The 17,587-nt window shown below is 38.3% G+C and overlaps 1 non-coding gene across 1 annotated transcript; it reads right to left on the bottom strand.

The window, feature by feature from the left end:
- Nucleotides 1-16,662: 16,662 nt before the first annotated feature.
- Nucleotides 16,663-16,770, bottom strand: LOC112774050 (small nucleolar RNA R71). Its single transcript, XR_003188562.1, has one exon. It is a non-coding gene; the product is annotated as a small nucleolar RNA R71 (small nucleolar RNA).
- Nucleotides 16,771-17,587: the final 817 nt, after the last annotated feature.

The raw sequence follows: 17,587 nt of genomic DNA, 5'->3' as shown, positions 1-17,587 counted from the left end.
TTAATATATGAGTATGTACCCAATTTCCAAAATTCTTCAACAAAAATAAAAGTTACACTTTTACCACAACCAATGTCTCAAATTTTTCATACCCAAATGATACACACTCTTACTAGCCTAAGCTAATCAAAGATCCAAATTAAGGACATTTATTGTTTTTCACTTAGGGGTAGTGATGTGCTAACATTAAGAACAAAAGAGATTAAATAGGCTCAAAATTGGCTAACAATGGTTGATGAAAGGTAGGCTATTTGGGTAAGTGAGCTAAATGAAATGATGGCCTCAATCATATAAATGCATGTATACATGGAATAATGGACATATAGAATCAAACAAATCAAAGATTACAATCATAGAAAAAGAATAATGCACACAAGAATGAAAATAAGTGGTTATATGATGTAACCACACCATTTGGCTCAAAACTCACATGCTTGTGTTCTTAGCTCAAAAACCATGTTCCAAAATAAATTCTTCAAGCAAGTTCAACAAATTTTTTTTTTTCAAATTAGTAGGGTGCCCTAAAAACAGTTTCTTGGAAAAGAAATCATCACCCTAACCAAGTAGTCCTAACATAAAAAGAAGTGGTAAAATATGTACAATTTCTAATTAGCATGCAACCTATCATGCAATGCAACAACTAACTAGCAAAGGAAATTAATAATTGGTGTTGAAAAAGGAAATTGTTACCCATGGAGATCGGTCGGACGACCTCCCCACACTTAGAAATTTGCACCGTCCTCGGTGCATGCAAAGAAGAACAAGGTGGACGGGTTGCTACAACTTGTTGAGCTTCTTCAAAAGGTTGTGCGGATGACTTATTTGTTGCCCCATTTGGACGCTTTTCCATCCCTTTCCTTCTTGGTGGCCAACCTAAAAGGAAAGAAAAAGAAGGATAATTAAGCCTACATCAAAGATATCAAAGCAAATAGAACATAGGCGGGGCTAATGCCAAGTATGGTTCTCAAATACATGGTAGCTATAATATGTGAGTGAGAAAGCAATTTGAGCAAAGGGCATATCAATTAATACTTAATGCAAGAAAAAGTTAAAGCATGAAGAGCATATTGAGCATCAAGCTTAATCAATAATTGACACAAACAAGATTAGTGGTAAGCATGAGAGCATTTGGTCCCATCCTAACTCAATGATGATGAAGTATAAAAACAAGGGATCATGAGTCAGGAAGGACTAAAGCACCAATCTTGTGTGTAGAGAAAATATTACAATTAATACCAAACAAGTCACAAAGCACCAAGATTAACCAAGAAATTCTCAACAATTGAGTAAAAGAATCCAAAACCATTATTAAAATAAGAAACTTAGAAAAGAAAACAAGAACAAGCTATAAAAACAAAATTAAAATGCCATGAATGAAAATAGGCAAATACAGTAAAAGAAAATGGAAGAAAGAAATTTTTTTTCTTTTTTTTTTATTATTTTATTCTTTAAAAAAATTTTTTTTTAAAAGAATTTTTCAAGAGAGGAAGAAGAAGAAAAAAGAAAAAAAAGTAGAAAGAAAGAAGAAGAAAAGAAGAAAGAAGGAGAAAGGGGAAAGGAGAAAAACAGGGTGCAAATCCGTGCATATGCGCCATGCGTGCTTAGGCACGGATGTAGCAGGTACAATATGCGCGTGCGCGCCATGCGTGCTTGGGCGTGGATGCAGCAAAAACAATCCGCGCGCGCGCGCCATGCGTGCTAGGGCGCGGATGCGACAGGGACAATCGGCGCGCGCGTCATGCGTGCTTACGCACGGATCGCCTGGCACAAAGTAGGCATAAAGTGGGCACAACTCTCGGGTTTTAGTACTAGGAGTTGTAAAACCAGACCGGCGCGCGCGCGCACTGCGCGCTTGGGCGCCGATGCCCGATTTTTTTTTTTTTAAAGAAGCACAAACACAGAATTTAATCCTCTCCTAATCTATAAACATTCTAAAGCAAGCAAAATTCAAATTTAACAACAAATCTTTTTGGTTTTTTTTGAAAAATTTTCAAATACACTAAAAACAAAACTTATACTATAAGCAAAATACAATTCAACAACAACTATTCTAATCAAAGCATGAATGCAACAAACAACCTATCAATAAAAGCAAAATGCATAAGAGTATAGAAAAGAAGAAAAACTACCTATAATGGTAACTCAAATCACTTATTAAACAAATCTGAAAGAGAGTGGAAAGTGTTTACCATGGTGGGGTGTCTCCCACCTAGCACTTTTAGTTTAAGTCCTTAAGTTGGACATTTGGGAGGCTCCTTGTCATGGTGGTTTATGCTTGTATTCATCCTTGATCCTCCAAGAATGCTTGCTCCTCAATTGGTTGTCAGAATTTCCAACCATTTCCACCAAGCTTGGGTGAGATTCTTCCCAAGATATGAGCTCCCAAAATTTATCCTCATATATTCCCGGATCCCAAATCTTGTTTCCACACCCATCTTCAAGTTGATCATCACAATTCCAATTGGGTGAGAAGTGATCCGAATTCTCATGTAAGCATCCAAACATTCTCCCAGACCTATGCAATTTGGTTCTACACCAACCATTGCTATTCAACTTCGAGCATGCAACCATCATGAACTTAGAGTGATGTTTCCAACCACTACACAACTCTCTCTTACTCTTAACTCCACAAAGAGTTCTAAGTTGACCATCATTTTCAATCAAACCATATGTAAGTGAGAAAGTGAAGCTTAGGGATAGAAATTTTACCCACTTGATTGTTGTATTAGATGGTGACTTAGGAAGGGATGGTCCCAATGATCTTGCAAGCTCCACTCCCTTGTGCTCTTCTTTGATTATCTCTACCTCTTCACAAGCTTCTTCAATTTCAACCTCTTCCTCTTGGTGGTTTGCTTCCAATTCAATTTCTTCTTCATTGCTCACCAAAGGCATGAGAGGTTGTGCATCTTCTTCTTTGTCCTCAATTTCAAGCCCAATGGGAGAGGATTCAATTGTAGATAGGAACTCCTCAATGATTGAATCCATCTCTTGGTCAACCTCTTCAAAGTCTTCAATATACTTTGGAGGTTGTACACCCTCCTCAACATCAACATCAAGCTTCTTGAAAGAGGACTCTATGATTCTACATTCCCATGGACTTCCAACATCTCCTAGGTCTTTAACCACTTCTTCCGGCTCAATTGTCTTAACTTCCTCCCCTTGTGATAATTCTTACTTCAATCCTTCTTCTACACCTTGAAGCTCTAAACTCACTCCCTCACTATGCTCCTTAGTTTCTTCTCCACATTCGTCAATGGGAGTACCTTGGTCACTTAGGCTTAGTCGGGAGGAGGCCATATTGCTAACGGCTTCCACTAGGATAGCCATCTTGGTTCCTAGCTCTTTAAACTTCTTTTCATCCTCCTCTTGTCACCTTAAGATATGAGATTCAAGATCTCTCAATTCATGTGTGGGGCTTCATCGGAAGGTGATGGTGGAAGAGAAGGTTCATTGTTTGGGAGGAAGGTTTCATGATTGGAAGTTGGTTCACCTTGGTAAGGGTGTGGAGGTGCATATTGAGGTGGTTCTTGAGAGTAGTTGTGTTGGAATTGTGGTGGTTCTATGTATGGTTCATATGGTTCATAAGGTGGTTGATATGGTGGATAAGGATTAGGGTCATATGGGGTGTTTGGTGGTATGGGGCTTGTGAGTAAGGTGGTTCAAAGTCATGTTGAGGGGGTGGTTTATAGGCATGTGGTGGTGGTTGTTGACAATCACAATAAGGGGTCACTACATCCATTAGATTGATATGCATTAGGATTAGAATTATACCCATAAGAATTCGGAGGTTGTTGTTGCCAATAAGGTTGATCAATCCCTTGAGGCTCCTCCCACCTTTGATTGTTCCATCCTTAATGCACATCCTCATTGTAGCTTTCATTTCCTACAACATAATTTGAACCAAACTCATAGCCAAAGGGGTGAGAATTCATAGTAACAAACAAAAACAAAAACTAACAAAAATAAGTAACAAAGTTCTAAGACTAACAAAAACTAACAAATAAGCAAAAAGCAAACATATTCACAATATTCACAATAGCCAACAATATAACACCATTGCAACTCCCCGGCAACGGCGCCATTTTGATGAACGGACTTTTGACAGTTTAGAATTTCACAAATGAATTCTCGTTGTAAAGTATAGTTTCCAAACCAATCAATAATCCTTTCATACAAAAATTTTTGGTTATCACAAAGAACAATCCCCAAATAAGAATTAACCGGAGTATTTAGACTCCGGGTCGTCTCACGAGGAATTGCAATGAAGTGGTCAATTATTGGCTATGAAGTGGGGTAAGGGGGGTTTTGATTTGATAAGAGGGGCAATAAAATAAATGACAAGAAAAGTAAAGAGAGAAATTAAAGAAATCAAGTAATAAAGAGAGACATTCATGGCAAGTGTTGAGATCATAGGCTTTCTATCCTAGTCATGCAATGATTAATTCATCTTATTTAGTCAACTCCAACAAACAGGGAGAAAGTCAAACAAGATTAATCAATCATATCACAATAATAATAAGAATTTATCTTATTACGTCATCTCCAACATTGGAAGAAGGTATCATATTATCTTCCATGAGAGAAAGTCTAACAAGACTAGCTAATCTCAATCCAAAAGTCCTAATCAACTTACTAATTAAATTAGCAAAAGATTAGCGTCAATGGAAACAATATTAGCTAACAACTCTAGATCACCAACATGAGTTGGGTTTTACATGACTCAAGATTGCTCAATTACTCTTTCCAAGCCAAGAATGCTCAAGATCTACTCTAAAATCCAACTAAGCATTTTATCAAACACTTGGAAGGCATAAAAAGAAAGCATAATAAATGTGCAAGAATAGTAAAATCTACTAACTACAAATTGCAAGGAAAGTAAATTCACAACTCAAATCAACAATTGAAAGAACATCAAACATTAAATTTCATTAAATGTAAACAAGATCCAACAAGAGCATTCATAAACATAAAAGAGAGCATAAAAGGGAAATTAACAAGAAAACTAAGAAGAATAGAGTAGTAGAACACTAAAATGTAAAGAGAATTGAAATCAAAACAAGAATTGAAAGAGAAAATTGAGAGTGATTAACCTAACTCTACCCTAATTTCTATCCTAAATCTAGAGAGAGGAGAGAGCCTCTCTCTCTAGAATTCTACCCTAAAACATGATGAAAACTAAACTATGACTACTTCCTTCATTCCCCCTTCAATCTTTGGGTTCAATAGCATCAGAAATGGGTTGGATTGGGCCCAAAATGAGTTGCAAAATCGCTGGGGGTGATTTCATTAAAGTGACCCACGTGCTCAATCAGTGCGCGCGCGTACATGGCGCGTACGCGCCCTTACGCGTCAGGCAACATATGTTAAATTTTATATCATTTCGAAGCCCCGGATGTTAGCTTTCTAACGCAACTGAAACCGCTTTATTTGGACCTCTGTAGCTCAAGTTATGGTCATTTGAGTGCGAAGAGGTCGAGCTTGACAGCTTTACGGTTCCTTCATTTCTTCATGAGTTCTCCCACTTTGCATGCTTTTTCTTCATTCCTTCCATCCAATACTTGCCTTATAAACCTGAAATCACTCAACAAACACATCAAGGTATCGAATGGAATTAAAGTGAATTAAAATCACCAATTTTAGGGCCTAAAAAACATATTTTAATATTTAAGCACAATTCAAGGGAGAAATACAAAACCATGCTATTTTATTGAATAAATGTGAGAAAAGGTGATAAAATCTCCCAAAATAAGCATAAGATAAATCACGAAATCGGGGTTTATCACTGGTGCGTTGCATAAACCAAAGGGCATTCTCTTATAAGCATAAGTTCCAAAAGGACATGTAAAAGTAGTCTTTTCCTGATCCTCAGGGGCTATATGAATTTGAAAGTAGCCTGTATAACCATCTAAAAAGCAGTAATGGGATTTACCTGGCAGGCGATCAAGCATCTGATCAATGAATGGCAAGGGGTAATGATCCTTGTGAGTGGCTTAGTTGAGATGCCTATAGTCAATGCAAGCTCTCCATGAATTCTGCACTCTAGTTGTCAGAAGCTCTCCTTGCTCATTTCTCACTGTTGTGACTCCAGACTTCTTGGGCACCACTTGTACTGGGCTAACCCATTCGCTATCTGAGATGGGATAAATGATATCTGCTTTAAGTATCCTGGTCACTTCCTTCTTGACAACTTCTAAGATGGTGGGATTCAATCTCCTTTGAGGTTGACGGACAGGTTTTGCTCCCTCTTCTAAGAATATTCTATGCTCACAAACTTGAGGGTTGATACCCACTATATCCGCCAAGCTCCATCCAATCGCTTTCTTATGTTTTCTTAGTACATTGAGTAGCTGTTCTTCTTGTTGGGAAGTAAGCTCCCTCGCAATAATAACTGGAAACTTCTGCTTGTCCTCAAGGTAAGCATACTTGAGGTGTGGAGGGAGGGGTTTTAATTCTAATTTCTGCTCATGGCCAGGCTCTGAATTATCCGGAGCTGGCGATAATGGTAAAGTGCTCTCATTGTCCTTTGAAAATGTTCCCACACTTGGACCTTGCCCTATGTACTTCTCTTCTAATTCTTCCTGGTGAACTTCAGCTACGGTTTCATCAATGATGTCATACTGGGAGATAGAATGATCTTCCGGAGGATGTTTCATAGCTTCATTTAAACTAAATTTTACTATTCTGCCGTCTATTTCAAAATAATAAGTTCCTGAAAATGCGTCCGGCTTGAACTTTGAAGTCTTCAGGAATGGTCTTCCAAGTAGGATTGAGGATGGCCTCCCAGAGTCAGTAGGGAGCATTTCCAGGATATAGAAATCAATGGGAAACATGAACTCCTTGATGCTCACTAATACATCTTCAGCAACTCCGATCACTGTGATAATGCTTTTATCTACCAACACAAAGTGAGCTGCCGACCTTTTTAAGGGAGGGAGCCTTAAAGCATTATATATAGACAAAGGCATAATACTCACGCACGCTCCTAGATCACACATACAGTCAGAAAATATCACACCTCCAATAGTACAGTTAACCATACATGGACCTGGATCACTACATTTTTTAGGTATACCTCCCATTAAAGCAGAGATAGAACTACCTAAAGGAATAGTTTCTAATTCATTAATTTTATCCTTATGTATACATAAATCCTTTAGAAACTTCGCATATTTAGGTACCTGTTGAATAACTTCAAAAAGGGGAACGGTTACCTCAACCTTTTTGAATATTTCTACCATTTTAGGATCGAGTTCCATCTGCTTCCTGGGCTTCCTTGTGAGTTGTGGAAAGGGGACAGGACGGGTGTTATCCGCAGTTTCAGCATCCTTTGGTGCTTCACCCTGTGGTTGAGTTTCCTCTTCTTCAACTATGTCCTGTATGTCCTCTTTCTCTTCAGCATCTTCCATTTCCACTGCATCTTCAGCTGGGGTGTGTTATGGTGGACTTGGCTCCTCTTGGTTCCTCTCCTGCAATGTAGTTTCAGATCTCAGAGTGATGGCATTGATCCCACCCTTGGGATTAGGTAAGAGTTGAGAAGGAAGTCCACTGGAGCTCGAAGGTTGGTTGGTGGAGTTATTTAGTGATCCAATCTGTGAGACAAGAGCTTGCAAGGTAGAGTTCAGACCATTTAGGGTAGAAGTAAGGTTGTTTTTCATGGCCTGCTGTCTCCGATCAATAGAGTGTAATAACTCATCATTAGAAGATGGAGAGGAATAAGTGGTTTGAGGGGTCTGCTGAGATGCTTGAGGCTGCCTTAAATGAGGTGCTCTGTAGGCCTGATTCTGATTCTGCTGTCTGGTGTTGTTATTGTTATTCCACCTCTGGTTTCCACTGTTATCTCTGCCTCCTCTGTTATGATTGTCCCTCCAACCCTAGTTAGAATTATCTCTCCAACCTTGGTTGGAATTGTCCTGCCATCCATGGTTGTAGCTGCCACCTTGATTGTATCCTTGATTGGGGCAGTCATAGAAGTTATGAGTGGCTGCCACAGTGTTGTCTTCCTGCTGGAGCTACAGACATTCATCAGTATAATGACTATAATCAGCACATATTCTGCATACTCTTTGTGGAACCAACTGTTGGCTTTGCTGTGGTGGAGAGGACTGAGCTTGCTGAGCTTGTTGTTGACTCAACTGCATCTACTTTAGTAAGTTGGTCATTTCACATATACTCTGAGTTAGAGTAGTAGTCTCTTTGCTAGAAGATACCTCTACAACAGCTCTTGACCGGCTTTGTTTCTACCTGTGATTTCGAGTAGATTCAGCTAAGTCGCTGATCAATTGCCATGCCTCATCAATGGTCTTGTACTTTTTCATAGACCCATTGCTAGCACTTTCCAATGTGGTCTTATCTTGAGGCTTCATGCCCTGTGTGACGTAGCCGAGCAACAGTATCTTGTCAATCATATGGTGCGGACATACTTCCAGAAGATTGTTGAAGTGCTCCCAGTATTCGTAGAGAGTCTCGGATTCGTCCTGAACAATCATGGAAATGTCCCTCCTCAGTTTATCAGTAACTTCAGCTGGAAAGAATTTTTCCAAAAATTCTCTTCTAAGCATATCCCAGTTAGAAACAGTTGCTCCGGGTTGAGTGTAGTACCACTCTCTCGCCTTTCCCTCAAGAGAGAATGGGAAGGCTTTTAACAAAATAGAAGTTTCATCTGCACCATCTCATCTGACAGTAGAACAGGTTGCCTGGAAATCCCTAAGGTGCTTGATAGGCTCTTGAGCAGGTAAGCCATGAAACTTGGGCATCAAGTTGAGTAGTGCAGTCTTTAATTCAAAATCCACAGCCACCGCTGAGTGATGCGCTTGATATGGTTGCAGTGTAAAATCAGGGGCTCCAGCTTCCTGGATAGTAACTCTCCTAGGTGCTGCCATGTCACCTTATACATGAAATAGTTCTTTCAATCTTAGGATCAAATACTGGCAAGCTTGGATCAGAAAGTGAACGCGTCATTCAATGAAAGAAACATGCAGCTCATAGTAGAAAAATAAAATACAATGCAAATAAATAAATTCCAATCAATAACTTAGCACTCTATTGCAACTCCCCAGCAACGGCACCAAAAATTGATGAGGCAGAAATTGGCAGATTAAGAAATTAATATGAGAGGTACGTTGCAAGTACAGTTCTTAACCAACAAAAGTCCGCTTATCAATTTAGAAGGGTTGTCATAAACTTAGAATTAAAATAATGGGATTATGAATCCCAGGTCGTCTCCCAACGAGTTGCAGAAAGATATGTTATTTTATGAATCAGATGTTTTCCAAAATGGTTTTGAGTTTGATAAACAGGAAATTAAATAAGAGAATTTATGTAATTTAAATAAAAATCTTGACCAGGAGTAGATTAATCGGAAGTTCTATCCTTGTTAGAGTTCTCCCAAGATTAATTGATAATTGAAGGTTGTTCTGCTTAGTTATCCTTTACTAGGTAGAGGAAAGTCAAGCAAGTTGGAAGTCTACTTCTATTCACAAGTTCTAATCCTCTCCCTTGGGAAGGATTAGTGTCAGTGACTAGAGAGCCATCCAACAATAAACCCAATTACAATTTTACTCTTGAGCATTCCAACTCAAGGTTCTCCTTTCAATCAACTCCCAATCGAGTTAGAGAACTACTCGCTCATTATGAATGTAAACTTCACAAAATAAGAAAGGAAAATAAAGGAAGACATGATAAATAATAATAAAAAAGACCAATTAAAAATAAAAATAGTTCTTGTATTAATAAATTCTAAAAATAATCCAATACTAATTCTGAACAAATTAAGGATATGAAAGAGTAAGTGACAAGTAAGGAAAACAAACTAGAATGATGAAGTCTTGGCGGAGGTAATAACTCTTCTCAATATCCCAATCCAAAAAGCAATAAAAACAAAATCTTAAGAACTGTGAATGTGTAGAGAGAAAAACCTAGAGGATGAGTAAAGTTAGATCTAAAAACTAAAAATTATACGGAATGAATCTCTCCCCTGGTCTCTGCATGTTCCCTGGCTCTAATATGCTTTTTTGGACCGAAAACTGGGTCAAAACATGGCCCAAAAGCACCCCCAGCAATTATGCAAATTCTGCAGATCACGCACGTCACGCGATCGCGTCATCTAGCGTTTTGCCTTGCCACACGTGCACGTCGTCCACGCATTCGTGTCACTCGTGCGGCTTCCAATTCACGTGTGCACGTCAGGCACGCGAGTGCGTCACTGCGATTTCCTCCATTTTGCGCGGTCGCGTGAGCCATGCGTCCGCGTCGCTTCTTGCTGGTCATCCCCTTAATTTCTTGTGTTCCTTCCATTTTTTGTCTGCTTCTTCTCCATTCTCTAAACCATTCCTGCCCTATGAAGCCTGAAACACTTAACACACAGATCACGGCATCGAACGGTATAGAAGAGAATAAAAATATACAACTAAAAGGTCTTTAGGAAGCAATTTTTCAACCATAGAACAATTTTGGGAAGGACTTGTAATATCATGCTAATCATATGAATAAGTGGGTGAAGACTTGATAAAACCACACAATTAAGTACAATATAAATCATAAAATAATTATTTATCACTAGGATAGGTAGCCTTAGCCTTCAATTACTTGCCAAGAGGTTTCTTGCATTCTAAGTTTCCTTTCCTTGCATTTAATTTCTTTGAATTTTATTACTTTGACTTTTATTTGCTTTGATGTTTAATTTCTTGCATGTTTAGTTTTCGTACTCTTGGCTGAGAAATTGGATGTTTGGGAGGAATTGAGTGGTGGATGTCCATTCCGCATTATGAGAGATTAGTTAATTGGTTTGGTTTCCATTGACGCTAGTCTTTCACTAAGTAATTAGTGAGTTAACTAGGACTTATGGATTGAGATCAATTATGGCTTTTTGACTAATTCTGAAGAAGGATTGATTGATTTGTATTGCTTTCACACAATTGCCATGTTTGTGGTCCACAACTAGGATAGGAAGCCTATATTACCCAATTATTGCCAAGAGTTGCCATTTACATTCCTTGCATGTTCATTTACTTTCTTGCTATTTACATTACTTGCTCTCTTGCTTTCATTCCCAATCCCCAATTCCCCATGCTCTCTCTCATAGTCAATGACTGTACACTTAGTTGCAACTCCTAGGGAAGACGACCCGGGAGCTAAATACTCTCGGTTATTTTGTATTGTGACATTATTATTTGATTTTGAGAATTCATTATTAGTTTGGACTATGCTACCAACGAAGTGATGCTTGTCTTTGATTAATTCCGAACCATACAAGAATTCTCATTGTCAAATTTGGCGCCGTTGCCGGGGAGTTGCAATGGTGTAAAGTTAGTGGCTATTGTAAATATGTTAATATGTAAATAGTTTGCTTTTTGGTTGTCTTTGTTAATGGTTAAGATTGGGATCCCGGAGGACATTGGACATTCAAGGCATTGGTGGAGAAGTCAAGCACAAGCCATCATAGCAAGGGCTCTCCCAATTGTATAACTTAAAGACATTAAATAAAAGAGTTTGGTAACATTGTTCTAACTCTCCTCTTCTTTTACATATTTTGACTTATTTTCTTTTTCTTATGCTTGGTTAGCTTACAATTAGTTTAATTTTGAGTTAGTTATGTTAATTTTGGTTTGGATCATGAATTTATGGGTTCTTGCATGTTTTGGTATTTGGTTTTGATTGAACTAAGGCTTGGTACCTTAGATTTTGAAAGAAAAAATTTTTGAAATACAGGGCATCTGTGCGTACGCACCCACCCGTGCGTACACATAGAACCTCTATTTTTCGTGACCTGTGCGCACGCATACGTATGATTTTGCCCTCTGCTCGCAGCGCTAGCACACTTCATGCGCGTGCATTCCTCTGCTTTCTGCGACCTATGCATGCGCACCCACTCGTGCGCACACACACATACCCTTTTTCGCGCTTCTTGTGCGGCCGCACAGACATGTGCGTCCACACGCCAACTTGCAACCACTCTGGTGGGAGCGCTGGCACAGCGTGTGCGCGTGAACCCCTGCCCCTTACGCTCTTGTGCGCGCGCACACGTGATCCCTTCAAAAAAAAAAAAACTCTCCCTGTGCGTGCGCATAGCTCTGTGCGCATGCACAACCCTTAGGACCCCCTCTGCTCGCAGCGCACGCACCCTTTGTGCATGGAAACCCCCCTCTTTTCCTTTCTGTGTGTCCGCACACGCCTGTGTGTGTCCGCACATGCCTATGTGCGCGCGCACAGACCCTTATGTTCCTAGTGTGTGTACGCACACGTCCCTGTGCGTATGCACGCCCCTGTTTTCTCACTTTTATGCTTCTTTTCTTCTCTTCTCTCTACTTCTTCCCTTCTTCTTTCTTCCATCTCTCTCTTCTCTTACTTTTACCCTCTTCTCTACTTGTTTTACTTAGTTTTTATTGCATCTCATTTTCCTTTTGGTAATTATATTAATTTTAGTTTGCTCGTTTATTAATTAAATAAGTTGCAAGTGTTTGCTTAATGTTGATTGTTGGGTTGCTTCTTGGTTGAATTTGGTTTCGAGTTTAATGAATATGTGCACTATGTATCAAGTATTTGTTTGATTGCCTAGAATAATTGCAAGTTTAATGCATGTGTTGTAGCTACCATATGTATTGAACTATTGATGAGCGGATAATTTATACGCTTTTTGGCATTGTTTTTAGTATGTTTTTAGTAGAATCTAGTTACTTTTAGGGATGTTTTCATTAGTTTTTATGTTAAATTCACATTTCTGGACTTTACTATGAGTTTGTGTGTTTTTCTGTGATTTCAGGTATTTTCTGACTGAAATTGAGGGACTTGAGCAAAAATCAGATTCAGAGGTTGAAGAAGGACTGCTGATGCTGTTGGATTCTGACCTCCCTGCACTCAAACTGGATTTTCTGGAGCTACAGAACTCAAAATGGCGCACTTCCAATTGCGTTAGAAAGTATACATCCAGGGCTTTCCAGAAATATATAATAGTCCATACTTTGCTCAAGTTTAGATGATGCAAACTGGCGTTCAACGCTAGCTTTCTGCCCAATTCTGGCGTCCAGCGCCAGAAACAAGTTGCAAAGTGGAGTTCAACGCCCAAACTGGCACAAAAGCTGGCGTTCAACTCCAAGAAGGACCTCTACACGTGCAACACTCAAGCTCAGCCCAAGCACACACCAAGTGGGCCCCGAAAGTGGATTTATGCATCAATTACTTACTTCTGTAAACCCTAGTGACTAGTTTATTATAAATAGGACTTTTTACTATTGTATTAGACATCCTGAGTTTTATCTTCGGATCATAGAAGTCTTGGTTACTCCGGTTCCCCTCTGGGGCCGAGACCAATGAACTCCATTATCACTTATGTATTTTCAACGGTAGAGTTTCTGCACTCCATAGATTAAGGTGTGGAGCTCTGCTGTTCCTCAAAGATTAATGCAAAGTACTACTGTTTTCTATTCAATTCATCTTATTTCTCTTCTAAGATATTCATTCGCACTTCAACCTGAATGTGATGAACGTGACAATCATCATCATTCCCTATGAACACGTGCCTGACAACCACTTCTGTTCTACATTAGATTGAATGAGTATCTCTTAGATCTCTTAATCAGAATCTTCGTGGTATAAGCTAGATTGATGGAGGCATTCATGAGAGTCCAGAAAGTCTAAACCTTGTCCGTGGTATTCCAAGTAGGACTCTGGGATTGAATGACTGTGACGAGCTCAAAACTCGTGAGTGCTGGGCGTAGTGACAGACACAAAAGGATAGTAAATTCTATTCCAGTATGATCAAGAACCTCCAAGATGATTAGCCATGCAGTGACAGCGCATCGGACCATTTTCACAGAGAGGAATAGGATGCAACCAACGACAAGGGTGATGCCTCCAGACGATTAGCCGTGCTGTGACAGAGCATTTGGACCATTTTCCCGAGAGGATTGAAAGTAGCCATTGGCACCGATGACATCCTTACACAAAGCCAGCCATAGAAAGGAGTAAGACTAATTGGATGAAGACAGCAGGAAAGCGAAGGTTCAGAGGAACGAATGCATCTCCATACGCTTATCTGAAATTCTCACCAATGATTTACATAAGTATTTCTATCCTTCTTTTATTACTTATTTTCGAAAACCCCATTACTATTTTATATCTGCCTGACTGAGATTTACAAGGTGACCATAGCTTGCTTCATACCAACAATCTCCGTGGGATTCGACCCTTACTCACGTAAGGTATTACTTGGACGACCCAGTGCACTTGCTGGTTAGTTATGCGAAGTTGTGAAGATATGTTTAGACCGTGGTTCTGTGCATCCGTTTTTGGTGCCATTGCCAGGGAATCAATTTCGAACAACAATTCACAACCTGAGTAACAATTTCGCATACCAACTATATCTTTGTTTGGCATCTTAATCATGAATTATGCACTTGTACTTTAGTGAATTGAGTTGAACTACTTAGTCATCATGGTTCTTAAGTGAATATAATCACATAACAAGGTATTTGTTCCTTGTTAATGCTTTGCATTTTTTTTTGAGTTGACTTGACTTGATTCTTATCAAAACTTGTCACTTTTTAAGAATGAATTCTAGTGTTTCATAAAGCATTTTGAAGCCTAGCTGGCTGTAAAACCACGACTGTAAGGCATGTTAGGCGTGTCATGTCTGGATACATACTAAAGCTTGGATGGCTATTAAGCCATGCCTGACCCTTTGATTGGAGCTTTAGACTAAAGAGAAAAAGATTCCTGGAATTCATATTAAAAATTTTGGAATCCTTATTTTTCTTTTTCAAAATGATTTTCGAAAAAAAATATTTTTTTTGTGTTTCTTGTTTGAGTCATGTGTCATGTTATAAGTTTGGTGTCAATTGCATGTGCATCTTGCATTTTTCGAAAAAAAATCATGCATTCCTAGTGTTCTTTATGATCTTCAAGTTGTTCTTGGTAAGTCTTCTTGTTTGATCTTTGCATTTGCGTGTTTTGTGTCTTTTCTTGTTTTTCATATGCATTCCTGAATTCTTTATGTCTAAGCATTAAAGAATTCTAAGTTTGGTGTCTTGCATGTTTTCTTTGCATTAAAAATTTTTCAAAAATATGTTCTTGATGTTCATCATGAGCTTCATAGTGTTCTTGGTGTTCATTTTGACATTCATAGCATTCTTCCATGCATTCATTGTTTTGATCCATAACTTTCATGCATTGCATCATTTTTCTTGTTTTTCTCTCTCATCATAAAAATTCAAAAGTAAAAAAAATATATCTTTCCCTCTTTCTCTCTTAAAGTTTCGAAAATTAGATTTGACTTTTTCAAAAATTTTTAAAATCTAGTTGTTTTTAAGAGTCAAATCAAATTTTCAATTTGAAAATCTCATCTTTTTCAAAATCTTTTTCAAAAATCAAATCTTTTTCATTTTTCTTAGTTATTTTCGAAAATTTTTAAAATATTTTTCAAAAATCTTTTTCTTATTTTTATATCAAATTTTCGAAAATAACAATAGCAATTAATGTTTTGATTCAAAAATTTCAAGTTTGTTACTTACTTGTTAAGAAAGATTCAAACTTTAAGTTCTAGAATCATATCTTGTGATTTCTTGTGAATCAAGTCATTAATTGAGATTTTAAAAATCAAATCTTTTTCAAAAACTAATTTCAATCATATCTTTTAAAAAATATCTTCTTATCTTACCTTTTTCAAAAATTTGATTTCAAAATATCTTTTCTAACTTCCTAACTTCTTATCTTTTCAAAATTGATTTTCAAATTTGTTTCAACTAACTAACTAACTTTTTGTTTGTTTCTTATCTTTTTCAAACTACCTAACTAACTCTCTCTCTCTCTAATTTTCGAAAATCCCTTCCCCTTTTTTTCAAAATTTCTTTTTAATTAACTAATAATTTTAATTTTTTTGATTTTAATTTTCGAAAATCACTAACTCTTTTTCAAAAACTGTTTTCGAAATTCTCCCTCTTTCATCTCACTCTAATTATTTATTCATCTACTAACATCTCCCCATCTCACATCTCTGGTCTCCTCACCCTTGTGTTTCTTTCTTTACATTACATTCTTTGTCCCCTTCCTTTCTTCTACTTATATAAGGACCTCTATACTGTGGTATAAAGGATCCCTGTTATTATTATTATTTTTCTGTGCCCTCTTCTTTGTCATATGAGCAGGAGCAAGGACAAGAATATTCTTGTTAAAGCAGATCCAGAACCTGAAAGGACTCTGAAGAGGAAACTAAGAGAAGCTAAATTACAACAATTCAGAGATAACCTTTCAGAAATTTTCAAACAAGAAGAGGAGATGGCAGCCGAAAATAATAATAATGCAAGGAGGATGCTTGGTGACTTTACTGCACCTAATTCCAATTTACATGGAAGAAGCATCTCCATTCCTGCCATTGGAGCAAACAACTTTGAGCTGAAACCTCAGCTAGTTTCTCTGATGCAGCAGAACTGCAAGTTTCATGGACTTCCATCTGAAGATCCTTTTCAGTTCTTAACTGAATTCTTTCAGATCTGTGATACTGTTAAGATTAATGAAGTAGATCCTGAAGTCTACAGGCTCATGCTTTTCCCTTTTGCTGTAAGAGACAGAGCTAGAATATGGTTGGACTCTCAACCCAAAGACAGCCTGAACTCTTGGGATAAGCTGGTCACGGCTTTCTTAGCCAAGTTCTTTCCTCCTCAAAAGCTGAGCAAGCTTAGAGCTGATGTTCAAACCTTCAGACAGAAAGAAGGTGAATCCCTCTATGAAGCTTGGGAAAGATACAAACAGTTGACCAAAAGGTGTCCTTCTGACATGCTTTCAGAATGGACCATCCTGGATATATTCTATGATGGTTTATCTGAGCTATCAAAAATGTCATTGGACACTTCTACAGGTGGATCCATTCACCTAAAGAAAACACCTGTAGAAGCTCAAGAACTCATTGACATGGTTGCTAATAACCAGTTCATGTACACTTCTGAGAGGAATCCTGTGAGTAATGGGACGCCTATGAAGAAGGGAGTTCTTGAAATTGATACTCTGAATGCCATATTGGCTCAGAACAAAATATTGACTCAGCAAGTCAATATGATTTCTCAGAGTCTGAATGGAATGCAAGCTGCATCCAACAGTACTCAAGAGGCATCTTCTGAAGAAGAAGCTTATGATCCTGAGAACCCTGCAATAGCAGAGGTAAATTATATGGGTGAACCTTATGGAAAAACATATAATCCATCATGGAGAAATCACCCAAATCTCTCATGGAAGGATCAAAAGCCTCAACAAGGCTTTAATAATGGTGGAAGAAACAGGTTTTGCAATAGCAAGCCTTTTCCATCATCCACTTAGCAACAGACAGAGAATTCTGAGCAGAATCCATCTAGCTTAGCAAACTTAGTCTCTGATCTATCCAAGACCACTATAAGTTTCATGAATGAAACAAGGTCTTCAATTAGAAATTTGGAAGCACAAGTGGGCCAGCTGAGTAAAAGGATCACTGAAATCCCTCCTAGTACTCTCCCAAGCAATACAGAAGAGAATCCAAAAGGAGAGTGCAAGGCCATTAACATAAGCACCGTGGCCAAACCTGTAAGGGAAGGAGAGGACATGAATCCCAAGGAAGAAGACCTCCTGG

Source organism: Arachis hypogaea, chromosome 18, assembly GCF_003086295.3.
Source record: "Arachis hypogaea cultivar Tifrunner chromosome 18, arahy.Tifrunner.gnm2.J5K5, whole genome shotgun sequence".
Taxonomy (NCBI): Eukaryota; Viridiplantae; Streptophyta; class Magnoliopsida; order Fabales; family Fabaceae; genus Arachis; species Arachis hypogaea.
The sequence above is the reverse complement of the archived record's forward strand: the minus strand, read 5'-3'. Positions and strand labels throughout refer to the sequence as shown.